This window comes from Eublepharis macularius, chromosome 4, assembly GCF_028583425.1.
Source record: "Eublepharis macularius isolate TG4126 chromosome 4, MPM_Emac_v1.0, whole genome shotgun sequence".
Lineage (NCBI taxonomy): Eukaryota > Metazoa > Chordata > Lepidosauria > Squamata > Eublepharidae > Eublepharis > Eublepharis macularius.
Window position 1 is genome coordinate 181,187,070 of NC_072793.1, and position 24,058 is coordinate 181,211,127.

At 44.4% G+C, this 24,058-nt stretch overlaps 1 pseudogene; it reads right to left on the reverse strand.

Annotated features, from left to right (window-relative positions):
* Positions 1-549: 549 nt before the first annotated feature.
* Positions 550-23,375, reverse strand: LOC129327241 (zinc finger protein 420-like; annotated as a pseudogene).
* Positions 23,376-24,058: the final 683 nt, after the last annotated feature.

Consider the following 24,058-nt stretch of genomic DNA (forward strand, 5'->3'; position numbering starts at 1 on the left):
TTATTAAGCAATATAAGCAAACTTATTTCTTATTTCCTTTCTGTGTTCTGTTTTTATAGAATTTATATTAATAACCATTTATATTTTGATTACTTGTTTCATTGAAGAAGTAGGGTGTATTTTCAATAATGTGAAATAAACTCTAGACAGGTTTATGTGTTTGATAAAGAGTTGCAAAGTAATATTGAACCCTATATAAATAAATGTACTGATAAACAGGTGGTTGAAAGAACGTATTTGTTTGACAGGTCTGAGAACTAATTGCTGAAAGCTTTCCAAGAGAAAAGATACAACTTTCTTTTGGCTAGTAAAAGCTTAATTTCAGACATGGCAAAAGCTCATTACAGGTTAGTGAGGACACTACTATGTGAGAAGCTCCTCTCACACTCCAAACATTTATATGGTTTCTCCCGTGTGAATCTTTAGATGGCTAGTTAGGTGGTGATTCTGAGAGAAGCTCTTCCCACAGTCCAAACATTTATATGGCTTCTCCTCTATGTGAAAGTTTTGATGTCTAATTAGTCAACTATCCATAGAGAAATTCTTTCCACAATCCAAGCATTTATATGGCTTCTCCAGTGTGAACCTTTTGATGTCTAGTTTGATGTTTAGTTAGGCAGCTATTGAAAGAGAAGCTCTTCCCACATTCCAAGCATTTATAAGGTTTCTCCCCTGTGTGAACCTTTTGATGGCTAGTTAGGTGGCTATTCAAAGAGAAGCTTTCCACACTCCAAGCATTTATATGGCTTCTCCCCCTTGTGAATGTTTTGATGGCTAGTTAGGGTACCTTTTTGAGAGAAGCTCTTCCCACACTCCAGACATTTATATGGCTTCTCCCCTGTGTGAACCTTTTGATGTCTAGTTAGGCAGCTACTGAAAGAGAAGTTCTTTCCACACTCCAAGCATTTATATGGTTTCTCCCCTGTGTGAACCTTTTCATGTCTAGTTAGGTAGTAAGATTGAGAGAAGCTCTTCCCACACTCCAAACATTCATACGGTTTCTCCCCTGTATGAATTCTGTGATGGATAATGAGGACACTACTTTCTGAGAAGCTCCTCCCACACTCCAAGCATTTATATGGTTTCTCCCTTGTGAACCTTTTGATGTCTAGTGAGGATGCCACCATCTGAGAAACTCTTTCCACAGAACAAACATTTATATGGCTTCTCTCCTGTGTGAACCTTTTGATGTCTTGTTAGGCGGCTATTGAAAGAGAAGCTCTTCCCACACTCCATGCATTTATATGGTTTCTCCCCTTTGTGAAACTTTTGATGGCTAGTCAGGTTACCTTTTTGAGAGAAGCTCTTCCCACACTCCAAACATTTATATGGCTTCTCCCCCTTGTGAATGTTTTGATGGGTAGTTAGGGTACCTTTTTGAGAGAAGCTCTTCCCACACTCCAGACATTTATATGGCTTCTCCCCTGTATGAACCTTTTGATGTCTAGTTAGGCAGCTACTGAAAGAGAAGTTCTTCCCACACTCCAAGCATTTATATGGTTTCTCCCCTGTGTGAACCTTTTCATGTGTAGTTAGATAGTAAGATTGAGAGAAGCTCTTCCTACACTCCAAACATTCATACGGTTTCTCCCCTGTATGAATTCTGTGATGGATAATGAGGACACTACTTTCTGAGAAGCTCCTCCCACACTCCAAGCATTTATATGGTTTCTCTCCTGTGTGAACCTTTTGATGTCTAGTGAGGATGCCACCATCTGAGAAACTCTTTCCACAGTACAAACATTTATATGGCTTCTCTCCTGTGTGAACCTTTTGATGTCTAGTTAGGTGGCTATTGACAGAGAAGCTCTTCCCACACTCCATGCATTTATATGGTTTCTCCCCTTTGTGAAACTTTTGATGGCTAGTCAGGTTACCTTTTTGAGAGAAGCTCTTCCCACACTCCAAACATTTATATGGCTTCTCCCCCTTGTGAATGTTTTGATGGGTAGTTAGGGTACCTTTTTGAGAGAAGCTCTTCCCACACTCCAGACATTTATATGGCTTTTCCCCTGTGTGAACCTTTTGATGTCTAGTTAGGCAGCTACTGAAAGAGAAGTTCTTCCCACACTCCAAGCATTTATATGGTTTCTCCCCTGAGTGAACCTTTTCATGTGTAGTTAGGTAGTAAGATAGAGAGAAGCTCTTCCCACACTCCAAACATTCATACGGTTTCTCCCCTGTATGAATTCTGTGATGGATAATGAGGACACTACTTTCTGAGAAGCTCCTCCCACACTCCAAGCATTTATATGGTTTCTCTCCTGTGTGAACCTTTTGATGTCTAGTGAGGATGCCACCATCTGAGAAACTCTTTCCACAGTACAAACATTTATATGGCTTCTCTCCTGTGTGAACCTTTTGATGTCTAGTTAGGTGGCTATTGAAAGAGAAGCTCTTCCCACACTCCATGCATTTATATGGTTTCTCCCCTTTGTGAAACTTTTGATGGCTAGTCAGGTTACCTTTTTGAGAGAAGCTCTTCCCACACTCCAAACATTTATATGGCTTCTCTGCCGTGTGAATCTTTTGATGGGTAGTTAGGCGGTCATTCTGAGAGAACCTCTTCCCACAGTCCAAACATTTATATGGCTTCTCCCCCGTGTGAACCTTTTGATGTCTAGTTAGGCGGCTATTGAAAGAGAAGCTCTTCCCACACTCCATGCATTTATATGGCTTCTCCCCTTTGTGAAACTTTTGATGGCTAGTCAGGTTACCTTTTTGAGAGAAGCTCTTCCCACACTCCAGACATTTATATGGCTTCTCCCCTTTGTGAAGCTTTTGATGTCTAGTTAGGCAGCTATTGGAAGAGAAGCTCTTCCCACACTCCAAACATTTATATGGCTTCTCCCCTGTGTGAAGCCTTTGGTGTATAATTAGGAGGCTATTGAAAGAAAAGCTCTTCCCACACTCCAAACATCTGTATTGCTTCGCCCCTGTGGCCATCCTCTGATTTTTAGTCCGCTTGCTATTTTGAAAAAAGGTCTTTCCATTTTCTGAGCTTTTATATGTTTTCCAGCATGTTGAAATGTTCTGACATACTTCAAGTCTGAGCTTGTGTCTCAATATTTTGGCTTTCCAGGGACCTTTATGACTTTTCTTTCTCTTCTGCATTTCATCACGGCCTGGGACCTCAGGTATCTCCCTGCTCTGATGGGCAGCCAATTTCTTCCTCTGCTTTTGCCTGCTTCTCTGTTGCATCTTTCGTACCACATGACCCCCCAGTTTTGCTTCTCCTTCCAGATCTTCATTTCGTTCCACAACTGCCCTTCCTCGTTCCTTCTCACTTGCCATCTTCCTCCCATCTGCAGTTGGAAAAAAGAGACAGAAATCAAATAAGAAAATGGAGGAAATAAAAAAAGGTGAAAATATCTACTAGCAAGTAAAATGAGTATAGTACTTTTAACACTGAGAGCCGGGGGGCCTGAAATAATGAAAGGAATATGTAATCTGTAGCAAGAAAGCCTGTTTTGGGAAAAAATACAATGGGTTCTCAAAAGGGGAGGCCAGACAGGCCTTTCTCCTCCATCACTGATCCCAGCTGGATGAAAGTGGGAGGGGCAGGCATGGCCATTCCTCTGTTCCTGATCCCAGCTGAGTGAAGGGTGGGCTGGCATTGCCACCTGCTTCACACCTTATCCTGGCAATGTGTGGGGAGCTGACATTGCCACCTGCTCCACTCCTGATTACGACCAGGTGATGGGAGGGAGGGTGGAATTACCTCCTGCTCCACACCTGATCATTAACAAACACCAGGGGCTACTCCAGAAACTACAGGAAAACCACAATACCACTCTTTTCCAGAATACTCAAAGATATGATAATGTCATAATAATTTATATATAAAAGTGCTGAAGAGCTCAATTTCAACAATATCTACAATAAAGATGAGATAATATACCTAACAATGAATATCAGAAACTTACAATATCCAACTGGTGGGAAAGATACTAATACAATTATTATCACTGTCAAATCAGAGACAAAAAAAAATCAGTAATTCAAAGGCCACATTCAGTATTCAAACCAATTTCCACAATGTATAAATACAAACCACTACAATATAAAGGTAATAATTCAATACAAAACTAATTCATTCATCTAAAGTGTACAATGAAATGCAAGGAAGTGACATTTACATTTACATCAAGGAATGGTAAAGTCCCACATTCATTAATTCATGCTGATTAGCTGCCTGTAATGTGTGAGGCTACACAACTCCCCAGAGGACATTTCCCCTGTGACAGTTGCAGTACCTGTCCTCTCACTATAAAAGTCTCAGAGATCATCCATCAACAGACCTTTATATTCAACCTCATTTTCTACATGCAAAACGTCGCATGTTATATATATAATCCAGTACAATTGCCCTTTATTATATGTGGTCAGTACAACACATCCATTGAAAGTGCGTAGTCAGTAGTCAGTTTTACTTTGGTAGTGCGTAGTCAGTAGTCAGTTTTACTTTGGTAGTGCGTAGTCAGTAGTCAGTTTTACTTTGGTAGTGCGTAGTCAGTAGTCAGTTTTACTTTCAACAAAAAGGAGTATTCACGGGGTGTGCCACAGCCCCCAGTGTGGCTAACCTTTACCGGGCTAGCCTGGAAGCTTCCTTTATATCTAATAGACTCACCAATCCATTTTTTGAACAGATTGTTTATTACTGTAGGTAGATTGATGATTGCTTTCTAGTAGAATCGGGTGTAGATAATTTTGATGAGATAAGAACGTGGTTTAACACAGTTGATGAAAACATCCACTTCACACGGACAGCCAGTCTGAATAATGTACACTTTCTTGATCTTACAGTTTACAGATCTCCCAGGAACACTTTAGAAGTCAGACCATATAATTAAAGTGAACTTTTAAACTGCAACAGATGGATTATATTGAGGAAAAGATCCGGCAAGAATTAGATCAGAAAAAGGACTAAGTTAAACGAAGTTATCGAAGAAAATAGACAATTGTTTACCATACCTGTGGTTATAAAGTGATAGCAGGCTGTGAGAAAATTTCTATCATCGCGAGAGCTGCAGTGGAGAGTCGGCAAACAGGAAGTGCGTAATAGTGATAGAGCAGTTCGAGAGAGATAGTCCTTATTGGAGGACAGGAAGAAGGGAACCGCCATTTTTGAAAAGGGAAGGGCATTGACTTCAACAGTAGCGGAAGTAGGACATTTTGGATTACAAAAAGACCATAGAAAAACCATAGAGAAAAGACGCCCGACATTTTGGACTTTGCAAACGTCTCCTGCTTATTTTAAAAACCGGGACATTTAAATTACTTTAAAGGGACATTAATCTAGACGCCACGGAGTTAAGGAAACGTGCAGACTCGTGGGAGCGAGGTAAATCAAGCCCCACGATGTCGAAGAAAGAGTGGCAAACAGCTATTGAGAACTTGGATAAAAAATTTTTGGAAATGTTAAAGGAACTGAAAGAAACAAAACAGGAGTTGGTGAGAGAAGTCAAAGATGTTAAAGAGACAGTAAAAAACGAACTGGCGGAGGTGAAGAAGGGAATGGAAACAATACAAACCGACCTACAGGCAGCGCAGCAGAAAGTTAATGTTGTGGAGAAAGCGATGGAGAATCTTACTGAGACGCAACGAACGGACATGAGAGTGATGAGGGGAAGAATGGCAGTTGCGGAGAGTAAATATATGGAGAAACAGCTGAGGTTTCGAGGTTTGCCGGAAGTAGAGGCAAAGACAGCACAAGAACAGGTGACTGAAGTGTTAGCTGAATACCTGGGAAAGGAGGAGGAGGAAGTTGTGGCTATCCTAGACGTGGTGTACCGAATAAATTCCAGATTTGCGACCCAGAGGAAATTACCAAGGGATGTGATTGTGCAATTTACGACAAGGAATATAAGAGAAACAATAGTGAGTAAACAGTTCCAAGATCCATTGGTAGTCGATGGCAAGACAATTATCATCATGAAGGAGTTACCCAGATCGGTGTTGCTTGATCGGAAAAAATATAAAGTGCTCGTCCAGAATTTGAAGGACATGAAAATAAGATACAGATGGGAATTACCGGAAGGGATATCTTTTGAATTTGGAGGAATGAAAAAGCGCATTAGATCTGAATTTGAGATGGAAAAGTTTATGAGGGACAATGAAAAGGACTTACCAACAACAAGGTTATGAATATGGAGTGTAAAGTTTTATCTTGGAATGTAAACGGACTTAATTCACCCAAAAAGAGAAAAAGTACTTTCCACTGGCTACTAAAACAAAAATGTGATATTGTATGTTTGCAAGAGACCCATATCAGAAATCAGGATGTTAAATATCTTAAAGTGAGTAAGTTGGGCACGGATTTTGTAGCGGCCTCAAAAAAGAAAAAAAAGGGAGTGGTATTATATATAAAAGAGGAGCTACAGCCGAAATTAATGATTAGAGATGTGGAAGCCAGATTTATAGCAGTGGAATGTACATGGAATTTTAAAAAAGTGTTGGTAATTGGAATCTATGCACCAAATGGTGCTAAAGAGAGCTTCTTTGAGGATTTAAGGAAGTAATTAGATGAACTTTCATATGATCAGATAATCCTTGCAGGAGACTTCAATGGAATTACAAATTTGGAACAGGACAAAAAATCAGTAACTGCACAAAAGAAAAAAGGACTTTTACCAAAGACGTTTTTTGCATTAGTGCAACAGGAAACTTTGGAAGATGTGTGGAGAACGTGGAATTCTACAAGCAGACAGTACACATTTTTCTCTGCAAGACACTCTACTCTATCACGTATTGATATGATCTGGGCCTCAAAGGACTTAGTGCTTTGGACTAAGGACGTTGAAATAATGCCTATGGTGGCCTCAGATCATAATCCAATTATGTGGAAGTTTGGGAAAAGAACCAAGAGGAAAGGATGGAGAATAAATGAGGACTTGTTACAGGAGGGAGAAAATATGGAGATGTTGAGAAGGGAAACTAAGTTCTTCATACAACACAACATGAACCGAGAAGTACCAACCAACAAGGTTTGGGACGCATACAAAGCAGTAATTAGAGGCATACTAATGGACTTAAATGGAAGAGATCAAAAAAAAGAGAAGAGAAGAGACAGGAGATTATGGAGAAAATAAAAGCCAAAGAAATACAATTAAAGAAAAGACCAGGGAAAAAGAAAATTTATCAGGATATTAAAATACTTCAAGAGCAGTTGACGGCAATGAATAATAGAGAATTGGAATGGAACTTGAAAAGAATGAATCAAAAGTCGTTTGAAGGTGCAAACAAACCTGGGAAATATTTGGCATGGCAATTGAAGAAGAGAAAAGAAAAAAAGATAATAAATAAAATATGTGAGGACAATAAAGTGTATCGGGAACAGACTGCTATTAGTAGAGCCTTTTACAAATTTTATGCCAAACTGTACGGGAAAAAAGAAGTGAACAAAGACTCAATAGCGAAATACTTGGGAAAAGTAAAACTCCCAGTAATTTCGGAAGATTGGAGAGCTAAATTAAATTGTGAAATAACAGAGGAAGAGATAAGGAAAGCAATACAGTCAACAAATTTGGGGAAAGCGCCAGGGCCTGATGGACTTACAGCCAAATTTTATAAGGTAATGGCCAGTGAGCTGGTGCCACTTTTAAAAGAGGTGATCAATGGTGTTTTGAGAGATCAAAGAATTCCAGATACCTGGAGTGAAGCTAATATATCATTGATCCCCAAAGAGGGACAGGATTTGACGAACGTTAAAAACTATAGACCTATTTCCTTACTTAACAATGACTACAAGATCTTCGCGAAGATCTTGGCAGAGAGACTAAAGGGATGGTTAGCCGAGGTTATCGGGGAAGAACAAGCAGGCTTTTTACCAAACAGACAGATCAGAGATAACTTAAGGACAGTGATAAATGCTATTGAATACTACGATAGGCGTTGTGATAAGGAGGTTGGTTTCTTCTTTGTAGACGTGGAAAAAGCATTTGACAATTTGAACTGGGACTTTATGTTTGCCACTATGGAACAGCTACAAATGGGAGAAAGATTCATAAGAGCAGTTAAATAAATTTATAGAGACCAAAGTGCAGCAATTGTGGTGAATGATGAGGCGACTAAGAAACTGACTATAGGTAAAGGCACAAGACAAGGTTGCCCGTTGTCTCCGCTGTTGTTTATTTTGGTATTGGAAATTTTGATGATACAGATTCGAGAAGATAATGCAAGCCGCGGAATAAAGATAAAGGATGTATTGTCGAAGGCTTTCACGGCCGGAGAACGATGGTTGTTGTGGGTTTTCCGGGCTGTATTGCCGTGGTCTTGGCATTGTAGTTCCTGACGTTTCGCCAGCAGCTGTGGCTGGCATCTTCAGAGTTGTAGCACCAAAAGACAGAGATCTCTCAGTGTCACAGTGTGGAAAAGATGTGGGTCATTTGTATCTACTCAGGAGGGGTGGGGTTGAGCTGAGTCATCCTGTAAGAGTTTCCCAGGGTGTGGGATGCTAATGGCGGGAGGCTTCACTGTATCCTGAGGAGGTTCTTTTGCATATGGATTGGTACTTGATGTGCTAATCTACGATCAGCAAAAGACAGTAGAGACCCCCTAACCTCTGCAGGAGTATACCGTATACCCTGCAGCTGTGGACAAGTTTACATCGGGACCACAAAGCGTAGCATCCAGACAAGAATAAAAGAACATGAAAGACACTGCAGACTTGGACAACCTGAAAAATCAGCAGTGGCTGAACATAGCCTAACTCAAACAGGGCACAGTATCTTATTCCAGGACACCAAAATACTGGACAACACTTCCAACTACTTTGTCAGACTGCACAGGGAAGCCATTGAAATTCACAAGCATAAGCAAAACTTCAACAGGAAAGAAGAAACCTTAAGAATGAACCGAGCATGGTTGCCAGTTCTGAAAAACACCAGGCTAACAAAACATTCTATCCCTGACAATAGCCCTGCAGAGAAGATTAGCACATCAAGTACCAATCCATATGCAAAAGAACCTCCTCAGGATACAGTGAAGCCTCCCGCCATTAGCATCCCACACCCTGGGAAACTCTTACAGGATGACTCAGCTCAACCCCACCCCTCCTGAGTAGATACAAATGACCCACATCTTTTCCACACTGTGACACTGAGAGATCTCTGTCTTTTGGTGCTACACCTCTGAAGATGCCAGCCACAGCTGCTGGCGAAACGTCAGGAACTACAATGCCAAGACCACGGCAATACAGCCCGGAAAACCCACAACAACCAAAGATAAAGGACTTTTCCTATAAGGTCAGAGCATTTGCAGATGACATAATGTTAATTGTGGAAGATCCAATCGAAAATATGCCTACGGTAATGGATAAAATTAAAGAGTTTGGAGAGTTGGCGGGTTTTTATGTAAATAAAAAAAAATCAAAGATATTATGTAAAAATATGACTAAACAAAAACAACAGTTATTAATGGAAATAACTGATTGTGAAGTAACAAGTAAGGTAAAATATTTGGGAATTGAACTGACTGCAAAAAATATAGATCTATTCAAGAACAATTATGAGAAACTATGGACTCAAATAGAGCAGGATTTGATTAAGTGGAATAGATTGAATTTGTGATGGCTGGGAAGAATTGCAGCAGTTAAGATGAATGTTTTGCCAAGAGTGATGTTTTTGTTACAGACAATACCAATTATCCGGGACTCTAAACAATTTGAAAAATGGCAGAGGAAAATATCGGACTTTGTGTGGGCAGGCAGGAAGCCTAGGGTGAAAATGAAAGTGTTGCAGGATTCAAAAGAAAGGGGTGGAATGCAACTGCCCAACCTGAGACTTTATTATGATGCAATCTGTCTGGTATGGTTGAAAGAATGGATAACGCTGAAAAATCGCAAATTACTGGCCTTAGAGGGATATAAAAAACTGTTCGGTTGGCATGGATATTTATGGTATGACAAAGTGAAAGCAGACTCTATGTTTTTGCACCATTATATTCGGAGAAGCCTCTTCACAGTTTGGAAGAAACATAAAGATTACCTACAGGGAGGAACTCCCTCCTGGGTGGTTCCATATGAAGCAATTGATCCAAGAACGGTTGATAATGAACAACAGTGTTTAACGTATAAGGAGATAACTCAAATAGAATTTTCTAAAATAAGAATAAGGACACAACAAGAGTTGTCCCCAAACTACAATTGGTTTCAATACAGACAGATTAGAGATCTTTATTATTCGGACTGTGCGAAGGGAGGAATAAGAATGGAGAATTCAGAATTAGAGAAAGTAATTTTACAAGAAGATAAAAAGGAAATCTCAAAGGTTTATAAAGTACTGTTAAAATGGTATACTGAAGATGAGGTAGTTAAAGTGCAAATGGTGAAGTGGGCTATAAACCTTAACAAAGAAATAACAATGGAGGCATGGGAATACTTGTGGAAAAATACCTTGAAGATTACGACATGTACTAATATTAAAGAGAATGTCTATAAAATGATCTACCGTTGGTATCTGACACCGAAGAAAATTGCGCTAGGGAACCTGAATATGTCTAATAAATGCTGGAAGTGTAGAAAGCATGAGGGATCTTTGTATCATATGTGGTGGACGTGTGAGGTAGCTAGGCAGTACTGGGGGGAAATAACAAAAGTAATGAGTGAGATTTTACAATTTCAAGTTAATAAGAACCCAGAACTCCTGCTACTGAACTTGGGAATGGAGGATATCCCAGCACAATATAGGACATTGTTATTTTATATGACAGCAGCAGCTAGACTTTTGTATGCGCAGAAGTGGAAAGTACAAGAAGTGCCAACTATCGAGGACTGGACATACAAATTGCTGTACATGGCGGAGATGGATAAAATGACAAGAAAACTGAGAGACCTTGACCCACGGCAGTTTAACAAGGACTGGGAGAAGCTGAAACAATATCTGGTGAAAAAATGGGAGGTGGGAGGAGAACTGTGGCAGTTTGAGAATTACTGAAATATAATATAAGAAGAGGGAAGTGACTATACCGGGGTGGAGAGTTAACAGAATAATTCTAAGCAAATATCATATTTAATTATTATATAGAGTATTAGTAGTGCTATTACTATAAGAATTATAAGGATAGAAATTACATTAAATATTTTCTCTGAATGCAAATAATAATTGTACAAGGGAGTATGAATATAGACTAGCATACGGAATGTGGATTTAATAGACTGACTTATGTTAAATGGATATATATTGACTATTTTTGGTAGATAGCTTTACAATGGTGAAATAAGATAATTAAGATAGATAGGATATGTAAAAGGAAGTAAAGAGCAACATATAGAATATAAGTCAAATTGATTGATTTATCATGAATGTATGCAATGTTTATAGAAGTATTAGAAGATATGTACAACGAGGGGCAAATTGTTTGTCCCGTACTGAAGAGACTAGAAAGAATAAGATAGAGCATAGATTATTAAAATGAATATTATTAGTATCATTGAAGAAGATAGGTTAAGAGAGTATTATTCATTTGTAAGGGAAGGAATTAGAAATAGCACAATTATGATAGATAAGCTTAGAAGAATTTGAAAGTATATTTTAACAAATGTATCAAAGTTGATATGAGTAAAGGGAAAATAGAATGAGGGGTTGGAAAACTGTTGGAAGTCAATAAAAAGGGGGGGGGGAAAGGGAGGGGGTTAGAATTGGAAAATTTTAGGGAATGTGATTGTAAATGATATAGAATGTTTCTAATCCAATAAAAAATTTTTACAAAAAAAAAAAAAAAGAAGGAAGACCATATAAGAAACCCACAGACCGGAATTCTTATTTAGAATTCGGCTCATATCATCCTTATCACTTAAAAACTAACATACCCTTTGGACAATTAATCTGCCCCTGCAGATTCCAACTTCAGGAAGGAATCCAGAAATATGTTACAGTCATTCTTTAATAGGGGTTAACCCAAAAAGACTCTATTTGCCGCCTATGAGCGTGCACAATTAGCATCACGTCAGGAGTTACTTATACTTAAACATAAGCCCAATGAGGATCGTATTAGATGGGCGGTGGATTTCAAACCAAAGGCACAACAGTTTAAAAACATTGTCCATAAATATTGGTCTTTATTACATGGTATTGAGGGCTGTGAATCACACTAAAAATTTGAAGGATCTAGTTATCCAGTCTGACTTTAAATCATCTACAGCTGATGGTAATCATCCTACTGGCCACTTTAGGTGTGGTCACTGTAATCTTTGCTCTCTTGCTATCACAGGAGACCAAGTCCAGATTCCTACTCATGACAAAACAATTAGACTTAAAACCTTTACTACCAGCCAAACTGCAGGTGTTGTCTATTTAATATTATGTAAATGCAATATGGTGTATGTAGGAAGCACGGTCAGACATTTAAAAACCCGGTTATTGGAAAACATGTCCAGAATCAGACTTAGAGTTATGGATGCACCCATGGTGGAACATTTTGTGCACAATAACCACAGACATGATGATTTTAAATTTACTGTTTTGTTCTCTGATCCAAGGATCCCTAAGAGTGATCTTCAGAAAGTATTACTTAGAAAGGAGGCACAATGGATATTTACCTTAAAGAGCCTTAGACCTAGGAGCTTGAAGAGTGACTTTGATCTCTCCTGTTTTTTGTAAGTTGTATTTCGTTGGCATTCCTACAAAACAGTAAGTTTTGTCAGGATATCTTCCCTGTTATTATTCATTGATATATAATTGCCCCGGTGGCTTTGTATGGTGCTACTATGCCATATGATACTTGCTGAGACTCAGCTTTGACTATTTGACTTCTTGTGCACTCTGAAAGAATTTACTCTTGATTGGTGGTAAGTCTTTCACATTTTGTTTTTTATTTGTATCATTCTATGGTTGATTATATGTACATTTTTTTATGTTACACTTTTTTATGTTGCTAATGGTAGAATTTCACCCCTGATGACGTGAACATCATGAACTGAATGGTGAATTTCGCCCCTGATGACGTGAACATCACGAAACAGCAGAGTTCAGCCGGCCCTGACTGTCGGGCGCAGCAGGCAGCTATTCAGCAGCCCTTGGTTCCCTTTTCTACCTGGAAGAAAGCAAGTTTACTTGAAAGAAGGAATATTTACTTTGTTGGACTTACCTTTTTAGACCCATTTTCTTCCTTGGACTTCCTTAACCATTGTATTCACCTTGATTCTTTGTACACTGGTCAATTAACTGTTTTATGTATTCACTGTTGTGATTGTTATTTCTTTGTACACTTGAGAGTGTTGGGACTCCAATAGAGCATATTTGATACTTTGTAACTGATTTATTGATTCTACCTACTTATGTGCTTGCACCTTTCTTGTTTATTGTTCAGTAGTAGGTTCCTCTCTTTTGCCTAGCTTTATTATATGTGGTCAGTACAACGCATCCATTGAAAGTGCGTATCCAGGAACACTTATCACGTATAAGACGCAGGATAGCAGAAGCTCCTATAGGAGAACATTTTGTTCAACATCATGATGTACAGAAGGATTTTAAGAATTCCATTCTACAGGTGCCTGACACAACACAATATGTAAATATTCAGCAAAAACGGTTACAGCGGGAATCTAAGTGGAGCCAGTTTGGTGTAGTGGTTAATGGTGCAATCCTAAGCAGTTACACCAGTCTAAGCCCATTGATTTCAATTGGCTTAGACTGGTGTAACTCTTCATAGGATTGCTCTGTAAGAGCACGGGACTCTAACCTGGAGAGCCGGGTTTGATTCCCCACTCCTCCACGAAGCCAGCTGGGTGACCTTGGGCGAGTCACAGTTCTCTGGAGCTCTCTCAGCCCCACCCACCTCACAGGGTGATTGTTGTGAGGTGATAATAACACTTTGTAAACTGCTTTGAGTGGACATTAAGTTGTCCTGAAGAGCGGTATATAAATCGAATGTTGTTGTTGTTGTTGTTATTATTATTATTATTTTCTGGTTAAATAATGTTTTAGATCTGAGTTGTTATTTGTAAAGAAGGAGTTTAGTTGATAGATAATGTGTTACTATTCCTTCAGAAGAGTGCTGATTTAAATACCAGTTAGTAGAGGGGCCTCCCGCAGCAGCAGACTGTCCAAGGAATGCCAACATGGTGGTGTGTTTTTGACTGAAGCAGCTGCAGTAAGTGAGTGGGGATTTATTTGGTAAGAATTTTCTATAGATGGATATATGAATGGTTTGTACATTATGTTTATGCTGTAAAACAGATTAAAGAAATACCTGTGAAGAAGGGATTATACCAAGCGGGATTGGATGACAACATGCCAACAAAATCCGTAGGCGTGGCACTGGGAAGCTTCACGTCTCCACAAACATCAACAGGCAGCTAACAGGCATGAAATAATGAATGTTGGACTTGACCATTCCTTGATGTAAACTGTCCAGGGTCAGCAGCCCAGCCCCCGGACAGTTGCTGACAGGCAGCGGCGGAGGGCCGCCGGGAGACAGCAGGTCAACCGCTCTGAGTGGCAAACAGAGCCAGAACCTGCCTACTCCAGGGGGAAGGGGAGAAAGGCCAAAGCCTCAGAGGGCTGGAGGGGGCAGGGAGAGGCCAGCTAGTCCCACCTTCCAGGGGGAAGAGAGGAGGCTAAGCAGGCTAGAGGAAAAGGACCAAGGCAGAGGGAACAGGGACCCAGCAGCAGCCCAAACAGAACCCTTACCAGCCAAGGAGGAGAAGCAGCCACTACAGCCCAGAGCCACACCCCAGCGAGAAGACAGTAGCCTGGTTCAGGAGTTGCTAGGAGCCAAGGCCCCCCAGGTGGAGCTGCCACAGGCATTCTGGGGGAGGAGATGGGTAGCCCCGCCCAGCAGCAATGAGCAGGCAGCCCAGAAGCTGGCCAGGGCAATTCCTCGTGAGCAAGGCCAAAGAAGCCCAGCAGCACAGCAGCCGGCTGGGGCAGTTCCTCATGAGCAGAAAAGCAGGTATTCCCTGCTCCTCTGTCACTGATCCTGGCCGGTGAAGGAGGGGGTGTGCATTGCCACCTGTTCTATGCGTGATCTCAGCCACGTGAAGAGGGGTGGGCTTTGCTACTTGCTCCAAGCCGGATACAGGCCAGGTAAAGGGTGGTGGGCATTGCCACCTGCTCCGCTCTTGATCGCAGGCGAGTGAAGAGGAAACGGGCATTACCTCCTGCTCCATGCCCAATTACAGAGATTTGCAGGGGGGTGGGTATGGCCGCCTGCTCAGTGCCTTATTCCAGTAGGTTGAAGGGAGTGAGCATTGCCACCTGATCCGCTCTGTATCTCGGTTAGGAGTGGGCATGGCCATCTGTCTGCACCTGATTCCAGCCAGGTGAAAGTGTGGGGTGGGCACTGCCATCTGCTCTGCTCTTGATGCCGTCTGGGTGAAGAGGGCAGGCATTTCCACTTGCTCCACTCCTAATACCAGCTGCGTTATGGCAGGGGGTGGGCATTGCCACCTGCTCTACTGCTAATACCAGCTGAGTTCAGGTGGGAGATGGGTATTGCCACCTGCTCTGCTCTGAATACCAGCTGGGTTGTAGTGGGGATGGGCATTGCCATCTTCTCTCCTGATCCCAGCTGGGTGAAAGGGAGGCGGGCATTGCCATTTGTTCTTCTCCTTATACCAGCTGGGTTATCTCAGGGGTAGGCATTGCCACCTGCTACACTCCTAATATCAGCTGGGTTAAGGTGGAGTGAGCATTGCCACCTGCTCCACTCTGAATGCCAACTCAACAGGACAGACGCCCACGTAATACAATTAACAACTGATAATTAGAGGCACCACTTGAGGCATCACTAACTCAATGCTTTCTGGATAACCATACTAGTGAGAGGCAGTTCAGGCTTACTCATTAATTGGTTTGACAATGCCTCCTAAGAAGGGTAGTGGCCCGTCCAAGGGTAAACAGCAGGTTAAACGGCCTGCTCCAAGGAGGCCCCCACTGGCGCTATCATCCTCGGATGATGATGACAGCGGTCCCACCAGAAGGGAGCTTCTTGAGCGGATCACAGCTTTAGAGAGGGAAAGGGGGGCCGCTCTTGTGACGGCACCGGTGTGGCCACGAAGGGTGTCAAAGAAGGTGCCTAGAGCTGTATTTTATGATGACTTTCAGCCTTGCATTTCTGCCCTCGAGGGTTCATCTTGGGACGTGACTGGTGCTGGTGTCAGAGGTGAGGAACCTTTGACCTCATTGGCTGAGGGTGAGCCTGAGGGAACGGTGGATAGTGGTCAGGTGGCTATAGCAGTGGAGCCACCTTTTAATGATGCCTCCACAGGCGGGCAATTGGCCATGGGGCTTTTGGGGTCCCCAGGAAGCCTCTGGTATTGCTGCTCAGCCGCCTGTCTATCCTTCTCCAATTCAGGGCTGGCCATCATTTCCATTTCCCTCTATGAGCTGGCCTTCCATCCGCCATTCACGTTTTCAGTCATTGCAGTTCTTAAACCAGATAGATCAAGGGATTTCAATAACGAGCTGTTGAGAAGAGAAGCTTATTGGGCGTCTGAATTAGATTGTACAGGTCCACAGGGTTTGAATACAAACACTGAGTATTCCTGTTACTTGTGAACTTTAATTATAAAGGGATATGAATTCCCTTTGATGATTTACATGTAATTGTGATTTGTGAAAAGTGATTTGGATCACTGTAGCTTTAAGGATGTACATGAAAGATCGTTATACCCACTTAAAAGGGTTCAGTGTGAAAGTAGACATCACCAGCCTGAGACCAAGCATTACTTGCGGTTGTGAATTTACATGCTGGGACACAATGAGTAGAGGAAGCAGTCATACTTTACATTAAAGGTTAAAAACTGTGGCAGAGTCCTTACATACCTATCCTGTGCCTTCACTTGGCTGGAATCAGGCATACAGCAGGAGGCAATGCCCTTCTTCCCTTCACCCAGCCGGGATAAGGCATGGAACAGGCAGCAATGTCCACCCCACCTTCACCCTGCTGGATTCAGGCACTAAGCAGGCAGTAATGCTTGCCCCTCCCTTCAACCTGCCAGAATCAGGAGCAGCGCAGGTGGCAATGCCTGAATCTCCTTCACCCAGATGGGATCAGGTGAAGGTGCGGAGCAGGTGGGGTGGTGAGCAGGTAGCAAAGCCCACCCACCCCTCACATGGACGAGTTCAGGCACGGAGCAGATGGCAATGCCCATCCCCCTCCTTCAATGGCTGGGATCAGAGATGGAAGAAGAGGGAACGGCCCGCCCGCCCGCCCTCCTCTTTCTGGAATCCGTTGTATTTTTTCTCACAATGGGCTTTTTTGCTCGTATATATGAATAAAATACTTTGTCCTTGTACAGTCAGCATATCTCCTCAGAAAATAAAGCTAGGTGGCCTCAAAATTGAGTACTATCTTTGGGAAAACTGCACAACTTTCACTACAAAACACAAAAGAAATTGCAACATCCTGGGCCACACAATCCCCCCAAACCTCCACCCCCTTGCTTCTGGCACCAGATTATAAAGCGAGTTGTCTGAAATATGCTTATTCATATATATAGTAGGATATTGTAGTGGTTTGAATTTATACATTGTGGAAATTGGTTTGAATGATTGAAATTTTTTTTGTCTTTGAACTGGCAGTGATAATAATTGTCATATTAGCATCTTTCCCACCAGTTGGATATTGTTGAAACTGAGCACTTCCACACCTCATCATGGCTGGGAGAAGGGGGCACGGGCATTGCCACCTGCTCCACTCCTGATACTGGCCAGGTGAAGCAGGGGTGAGCATTGCTACCTGTTCCTCTCCTGATCTCAGCTGGTTGAAGAAGGCATGGGTATTGCCAGTTAAACAAAGGATTCCCAACTTCTTCCCTGGGTAATCATTTAACAATGTAAATTTCCGACAGGATTCCGGATAATGTCCTGTTTCGCAGTCCTTCCTCTTTATCACAGGAATTTTGTTTATTTCTGCAGAGAAGGTGGCAATGTGGAGCACATGGTGATGCAGAGCAGGTGGCAATGCCCGCCCCTACATTCACCCAGCTGGTATCAGGAGCAGAGCAGGTGACAAGGCCCACCCACCCTACAACCAGCTAGGATCAACAGTAGAGCAGGTGGCAATACCAGCCTCCTGCCTTCACCCAGGCAGGATCAGGCACAGAGCAGGAGGCAATGACCTCTCCCCCCTTCACCCAGCTGGGATCAGGTATGGAGGTCTCCATGCCCACCCTCCTTCACCCAGCTGGGATCAGGCTCAAAGCAGGCAGAAATGCTCGACCAATTCACCAGGCCAATATCAGGCACAGAGCAGGAGGCAATGCCCACTCCCCTCACCTGGCCAGGATCAGGATTGGAGCAGGCAGCAATGCCCATCCCCCTTTTACGTGGTTGGGATCCAGCACGGAGCAGGTGGCAATGCCTACCCCCTGCCTCCAGCTGCCTGGGATCAGGTGTGGAGCAGGTGGCCATACCCACCTACCCTTTTCCCAGCTGTGAACAGGTACGGATCAGGTGGCAATTCCCACCCTCTTCACACAGTTGGGATCAGCTGCGGAACAGGAGAAAATGCTCGCTGCCACATCACTCAGCTGGGGTCAAGAGCGGAGTAGGTGGCAATGCTCACCCCCTTCACCCAGCCAGGATCAGGAGAGGAGGGGGCAAGACTCACCCTCTTCACCCGTCTGAGATCAGGAGTGGAACATGAATCAATTCTTGCCCCCGCCTTCATCCCGATGGGATCAGGTATAGAGCAGGAGGCAATGCCTGCCACGGTTCAATTTGCTGGGGGGGGGGGGGCTCAGACATGTAGACTGAGGGTGTGTGTCAGATCTAAGAGTACTATACTATATAACTGTGTAAGTGTATTCAAGATGAGTCACTTCCTACACTGGTGCACCACCAGAGAGCGCTGCCGCGGAGCGAAGCCCAGACAAGGCACCAGGTCCCTCCAGCAAACATGTCATGGCAGGAAGCCCAGGCCGAGAGCAAGATGGGAACAGGTGGCAATGCCTGCCCTCCCGCTGTCACCCAGATGGTACTAGGAGTGGAGGTGGCAGCAATGACAACCCCCAACTGGTATAAGGAGCAGAGGAGGTGGCAATGCCCACTCCCCACCTTAACACAGCGGGTATTAGGAACAGAGCAGGTGGCAATGCATGTCCCACTCTGGCCAGCTGGGATCAGGACCCTAGCAGGTGACATTGCTCATCGCCCGCATTCACCCAGCTGGTATTAGGAGCGGAGCAGGTGGCAATGCCCACTCCCTGTGTTAACCTAGCTGATATTGGGAAATATAAATACAATATTTATAATCAAACACACTCACACATTCAGTAAGCAATACAGAAATACTCCCGATACTTTCTCTCTTGTATTGTGTGGTATATTAGAAATGTCACTGCAGATCAAGACTGCACGTACACAATGCTCTTCATCATCATCATCATCATCATCATCATCATCATCATCATCATCATCATCATCATCATCATCATCATCACCACAACAACAACATTCAATTCATATCTTGCCCTTCAAGATGACTTAACACCCACTGAGCGGTTTACAAAGCTTGTTATTATTATCACCCCCAGAACAAATTATTCTGTGAAGTGGGTGGGGCTGAGAGACATCCTAGAAGCTGTGACTGGCCCAAGGTCACCCATCTGGCTTCAAGTGGAGCCATGGGGAATCCAACCCGGTTCTCCAGATGTTGCCAAGTAGGCCCCCTCCCCTGCTTTAAGGCCTGCCATGGACTGTGTTTGAATTTCCTGTGTTGCTGTTTCACTGTTACACCAAAGACTGTCTTGCACGTGTGCATCCAAATACACGTGTCAGTTTCCTGCCTGCATGTCAGTTACCTTGCTGCTACAATAGACTGTGCTAGTTTCCTGCCTCCATGTTTGGGTAACTGCACAGAAGGACTCTCTTTCTGGGCAGCCCTGCCTGGACCCTTGCCTGTGCCTCCCAGTGTGTGTGTTTGGACCTGCTACTCGTGTGCCCTGTGTCTGCCTTGCCATCTGCCACGGACCGTACCTGTTCCCTGCTCTGGACTGTGTTTCTACATGCTGTTCCCCCTGCCTCCATGGGAGCCTGCCTCCTCCGGGCCCCAGCCACTGCTAGCAGCCAGGCACCAGCCGGGGAAACCTTCAGCGAGCCTGGCCAGGCACCCCCTGGCTAGTTCCCGCTTGGAGCTTCCCGCGGGCCGGTTGCCGAGCTTGCCCTCGCCACCGGGAAGCCTGCTACCCAGCCCCAGCCATGCCCAGCCGGGGTCCATGTTCTCAGGCAGCCAGAAGATCCAGGGAAGAAGCCTGCTTTGAGAAGCCATTTCGGGGAAGCGAGCACACCACGTCCGCAGCAAGAGAAACCTTGCCCTGTTCTGCATATCTTAGGAGCCGCCCTGGAAGGAACTGAGTGCCGACCAGCCCAAGCACTTAAGAGAATGCCTCTCAAAGAAACCTCCGCATTCCAGAAGCTGATGACATCAGGACAAGCCCTGTCCGCTGGAACATCCTTTCAGCACACTTGGAACTCCCCCTCCCTCCTTTGTCCCCCTTCCTGAGGTGTCATTATAACTTGATTAGATTCCCAAAGTGGCCCATCTAACCTATTCAATAAACTATTAAAGCTTTTGTTGTAATCTGTGAGAACCACCAAGTACAGCACCGGCCCCAGGGTACATCCTAGGGTATTTAAGCTGGTCTCTCAGACCACATGGTGCTCGTGCCATTCCCATCCTGTCCCGGTGCACGTGCCATCCTATCCAGACCCCCTTGCTGTCTCTCTGTGGCTCCACTGCAGGCATTGGACCACCTCGCTGTTTTGTCTCTGCTTCGCTTCAGGAACGTGAGTATTCCCCACCATCGTTGGGATCCTGCTAATGCGAAAGTCTCTGCATTTCTTACTCTGTATTCCTAGTTCTTGTATGCTCTTGTGTGTATGTGCAAGTTCAGGCTTACGCCACACCATTTAGTCAATACACGTGTTTGTATCTACCTTGTAGTCTGCTCTCTTTATTACGTGTGTCTGGGATCGGGACCTCCGTAAACTCAGGTTATGATCCGCGCTAATTTTAAAGTTACAGACTGCTAAAGCTAATTTCCCCATTTAAATAGAGCAGTTCTGGTAACACAGATTAGAGTCCTGCACTCTTAACTGCTATACCAAACTGGCTCCTTTGGTGTTATGTTCTGAGGTTTCCAATGTATTTGGGTGTGTTTCATCAATCTGCAGTTGAAAGACTATGAATATGGGGCTGGCCCAAGGTTGGCTTGGCACCCCCTGCTCTCAGCTGGACAAGGAACAGGACAAATATTACAAGGGGAAGCAGTTCTGACTCAAAAATCCCCGTTCATCACTTGGAACCTGGAAGCAGCGTCTCTTGTCTGGCATCCCATTTCCTTGCTCCTCAACTCACAGATTCCACTCCAACCAAGGGCAGGGGGGGGGGGTTCTGCCTGCAGAGGGCCTGAGCCAGGGACCTACCCCAGCCCGGAAGCCAAAGGCCCTTTTCTCTAAACCCCTTTCCAATTGGCACGAGTCGAACCAGTGACTTTCAACAAGCAAAGCAGGAGCTCTGCCGTGGAACAGGGGCCCCTCCTTAGGAAGACCAGTTCCGGCCTCCTCCCATCAGCTTCAATAACACAAGGAGAGGACTCCTGCAGAGCCAATCCATGTCAAAATACAAAGACCAGAGAAGGAAATATGGACTGCAGGGATTTGCTGTCATGAACCTAATTCGATATCGTCCATCTCTCCTGATCAGAGCTCTCTTCATCAACAGATTTCAGATGAATGTATCGAATATTTTCTTCCCCAGGGTGGGAGTGCCAACCTTTCCTCTGTGGCCAATGAACGATGAGTCTTGAAATCAAAGAGGACCAAAAGAAGATGCCTCTCCCCCCTTCTATTCTGCAGTTAGGATAAAAGGGAAAGGCTCCTTACCCAGAGACACCACGGTATCATAGTTTTCCTGCATCACTTCCCAGTAGAGTTTTCTTTGGCCTGGATCCAGGAGAGCCCATTCCTCCTCCGTGAAGAACATGGCCACCTCCTCAAAGGGTACTGGGAAGCTCTGAAAGAGGCAAATGTTGCACACTTGATCATTGACTCCCATTCCTGAGCGTTCAAGAAAGAAAGCGGAATCCAACCAGCCAGCCACTTGATCAAATCAATACCAAACATCAAACAAATGGCATTTTCCTGTACTTCAGTCTCTGACATGTATAAGATACTGAAAGTCTCCAAGAAATACAAACTCAAATTGTTGCCCAGAACTGGGCTTCTGTTGGTTGAGTCTGAGTAGCTATCTACTGCACTATAGCACATTGTGCCCCAGAAATACATGGAAACTGTATTTGCACAGAATGTTTCTGCTTTAAATATTTCTGTCTGTAGAGGTTTTCTATGTTGCCCTAAAGCTTGCATCCTGCTCTTTAAACATGAACTAGCCTACATAAGGTCATCATGTCTTTCATTCAATGCCACCCTTAATCCCATGGCCTATTGACCCCAGATTTGTTGGGACTTGCCAGGTGAGAGATCCAGGGCACCGAACCCCATGCGCAAGCCTGCTGCCTTGGTGGGCTTTCCAGATATTTGTACATTATGGAATGGCTGCTGGTTGTACAGAGCCTCGAACAAATAAGCTACTGCATCATCTGGACAGATGTTGGCTCTCAAACAAAAGAAAGGGTTAAGGGAAAGATCACTATATTGCAGGAAAATTACTAAATTGTGGAAAAAAACAGGAAAATAAAGACCAGGCAAGTTAAAACTGACCACCAAGTCCAGGATCCCAGTGGGGGCTGCACTGCCAGAATCAAAGGGAAGGGGGTCGTCCTGGCCCAGCTTCTCTCGAGAACGCCCCTCTGCTCTTTTGCAGAGGAAGGGAGGCTGCTGAAAATTCTGACCACAATATAGGGCCATGCTACACCTTTTGGGGGTTTAGCTTGTGCGCCACGCCACGCAGGGCCAGGGAGCCCCTTATAATTTTTTCAAGCGAAGGGAGCCAAGGGGGCTGTGGGGACAGACAAGGAGCCCCCTTGGATCACACCAGGGGCCCCTGCAGAGGTTAAGAATAGGATCCCCACGGGCTGGCGGCAGGGAACGCACCCAAGGGTGAAAAAACGCACCCCTTCCTCTCGCAGATGTCTCCCAGGCCTTTGACTCTGGAGCGTGTTTGCTTTCCAAAGCAATTCCCTCCTCGCTTCCCCGGCCTCGAGGGTGCCTCATTTACTGACCTCCATCACCCCCGCCCCCCGCTTCCCTCTGAGGAAAAGAGATTTGGAAGAAAGACTTGCACAGTCAAGGATCCTCGCCGGCCCAGCCCCTCTTCCTCCTCCATCCCGTTCACACGTGCTTTCTCTCTCCTCGGCCCCAGATCCGCGCATGCCGCCCTGAGCTCACCTCCTCTGCAGACACGCAGAAGCCGAAGTCTCCCTCCTCCCGGGGAGGCCGAGAGAGAAGCCCGCCGTCCTCGACCTCCATTCCCGCCAAAGCGCCTCCTCTGCCCTCTTCGATGCCTGGGAAAGGCGGGCGGCCTCTTTGTGCGCGCAGGGCCTTCTGGGCGTTGTGGTTTCTGCGCACTCAGAGCCATGAGGAAGCCCAAGGGGGTGGGAAGGGCAGGTTTCCCGGCTCTGCTGCCTCGCTGGGTCGAGAAGCCTCCTAGGGCAGCCCGCTGCAGGACAGACCAGCCGAGGAGAGACGGCAGGCGGCAGGGAATGCGGGTTTTCGGCCCGAGTCTTCAGAGTTTGTCCTTCCCTGGGCTGCCCCACTGGGAACTACACTTCCCAGGTACCCCTGTGGCCCGATTCAAAGGGGCTGAGAGGGCGGCAGAGCTCAGCCAGCGGGGACTTCTCCGCCTTTGGCTGCAGGAGGGAGGGGCTGGCCTTTGCCTTGCTCAGGGTCTCCTGGGCCCCGCTCAGGACTGGGCTTGGAAACTGATCTGAACGTCTCTCTGTAAACTGGCCTTAAATAGTCTTTGAAACGCCAATGTCGCCTTGCTGATTTGAATGCATTGCGTGTTATTTGAATTAAACTAGTTTATTCATTTTAATTTTATCCTGTTAGATCCCCTGAGAAAACATACTGTGAAATAGTAAAATCAAAAAGAGTTCAGTAGCAGTAGTAGTAGTAGAAATAGTAGACGATTAAAGCACACTTGCTCCTTT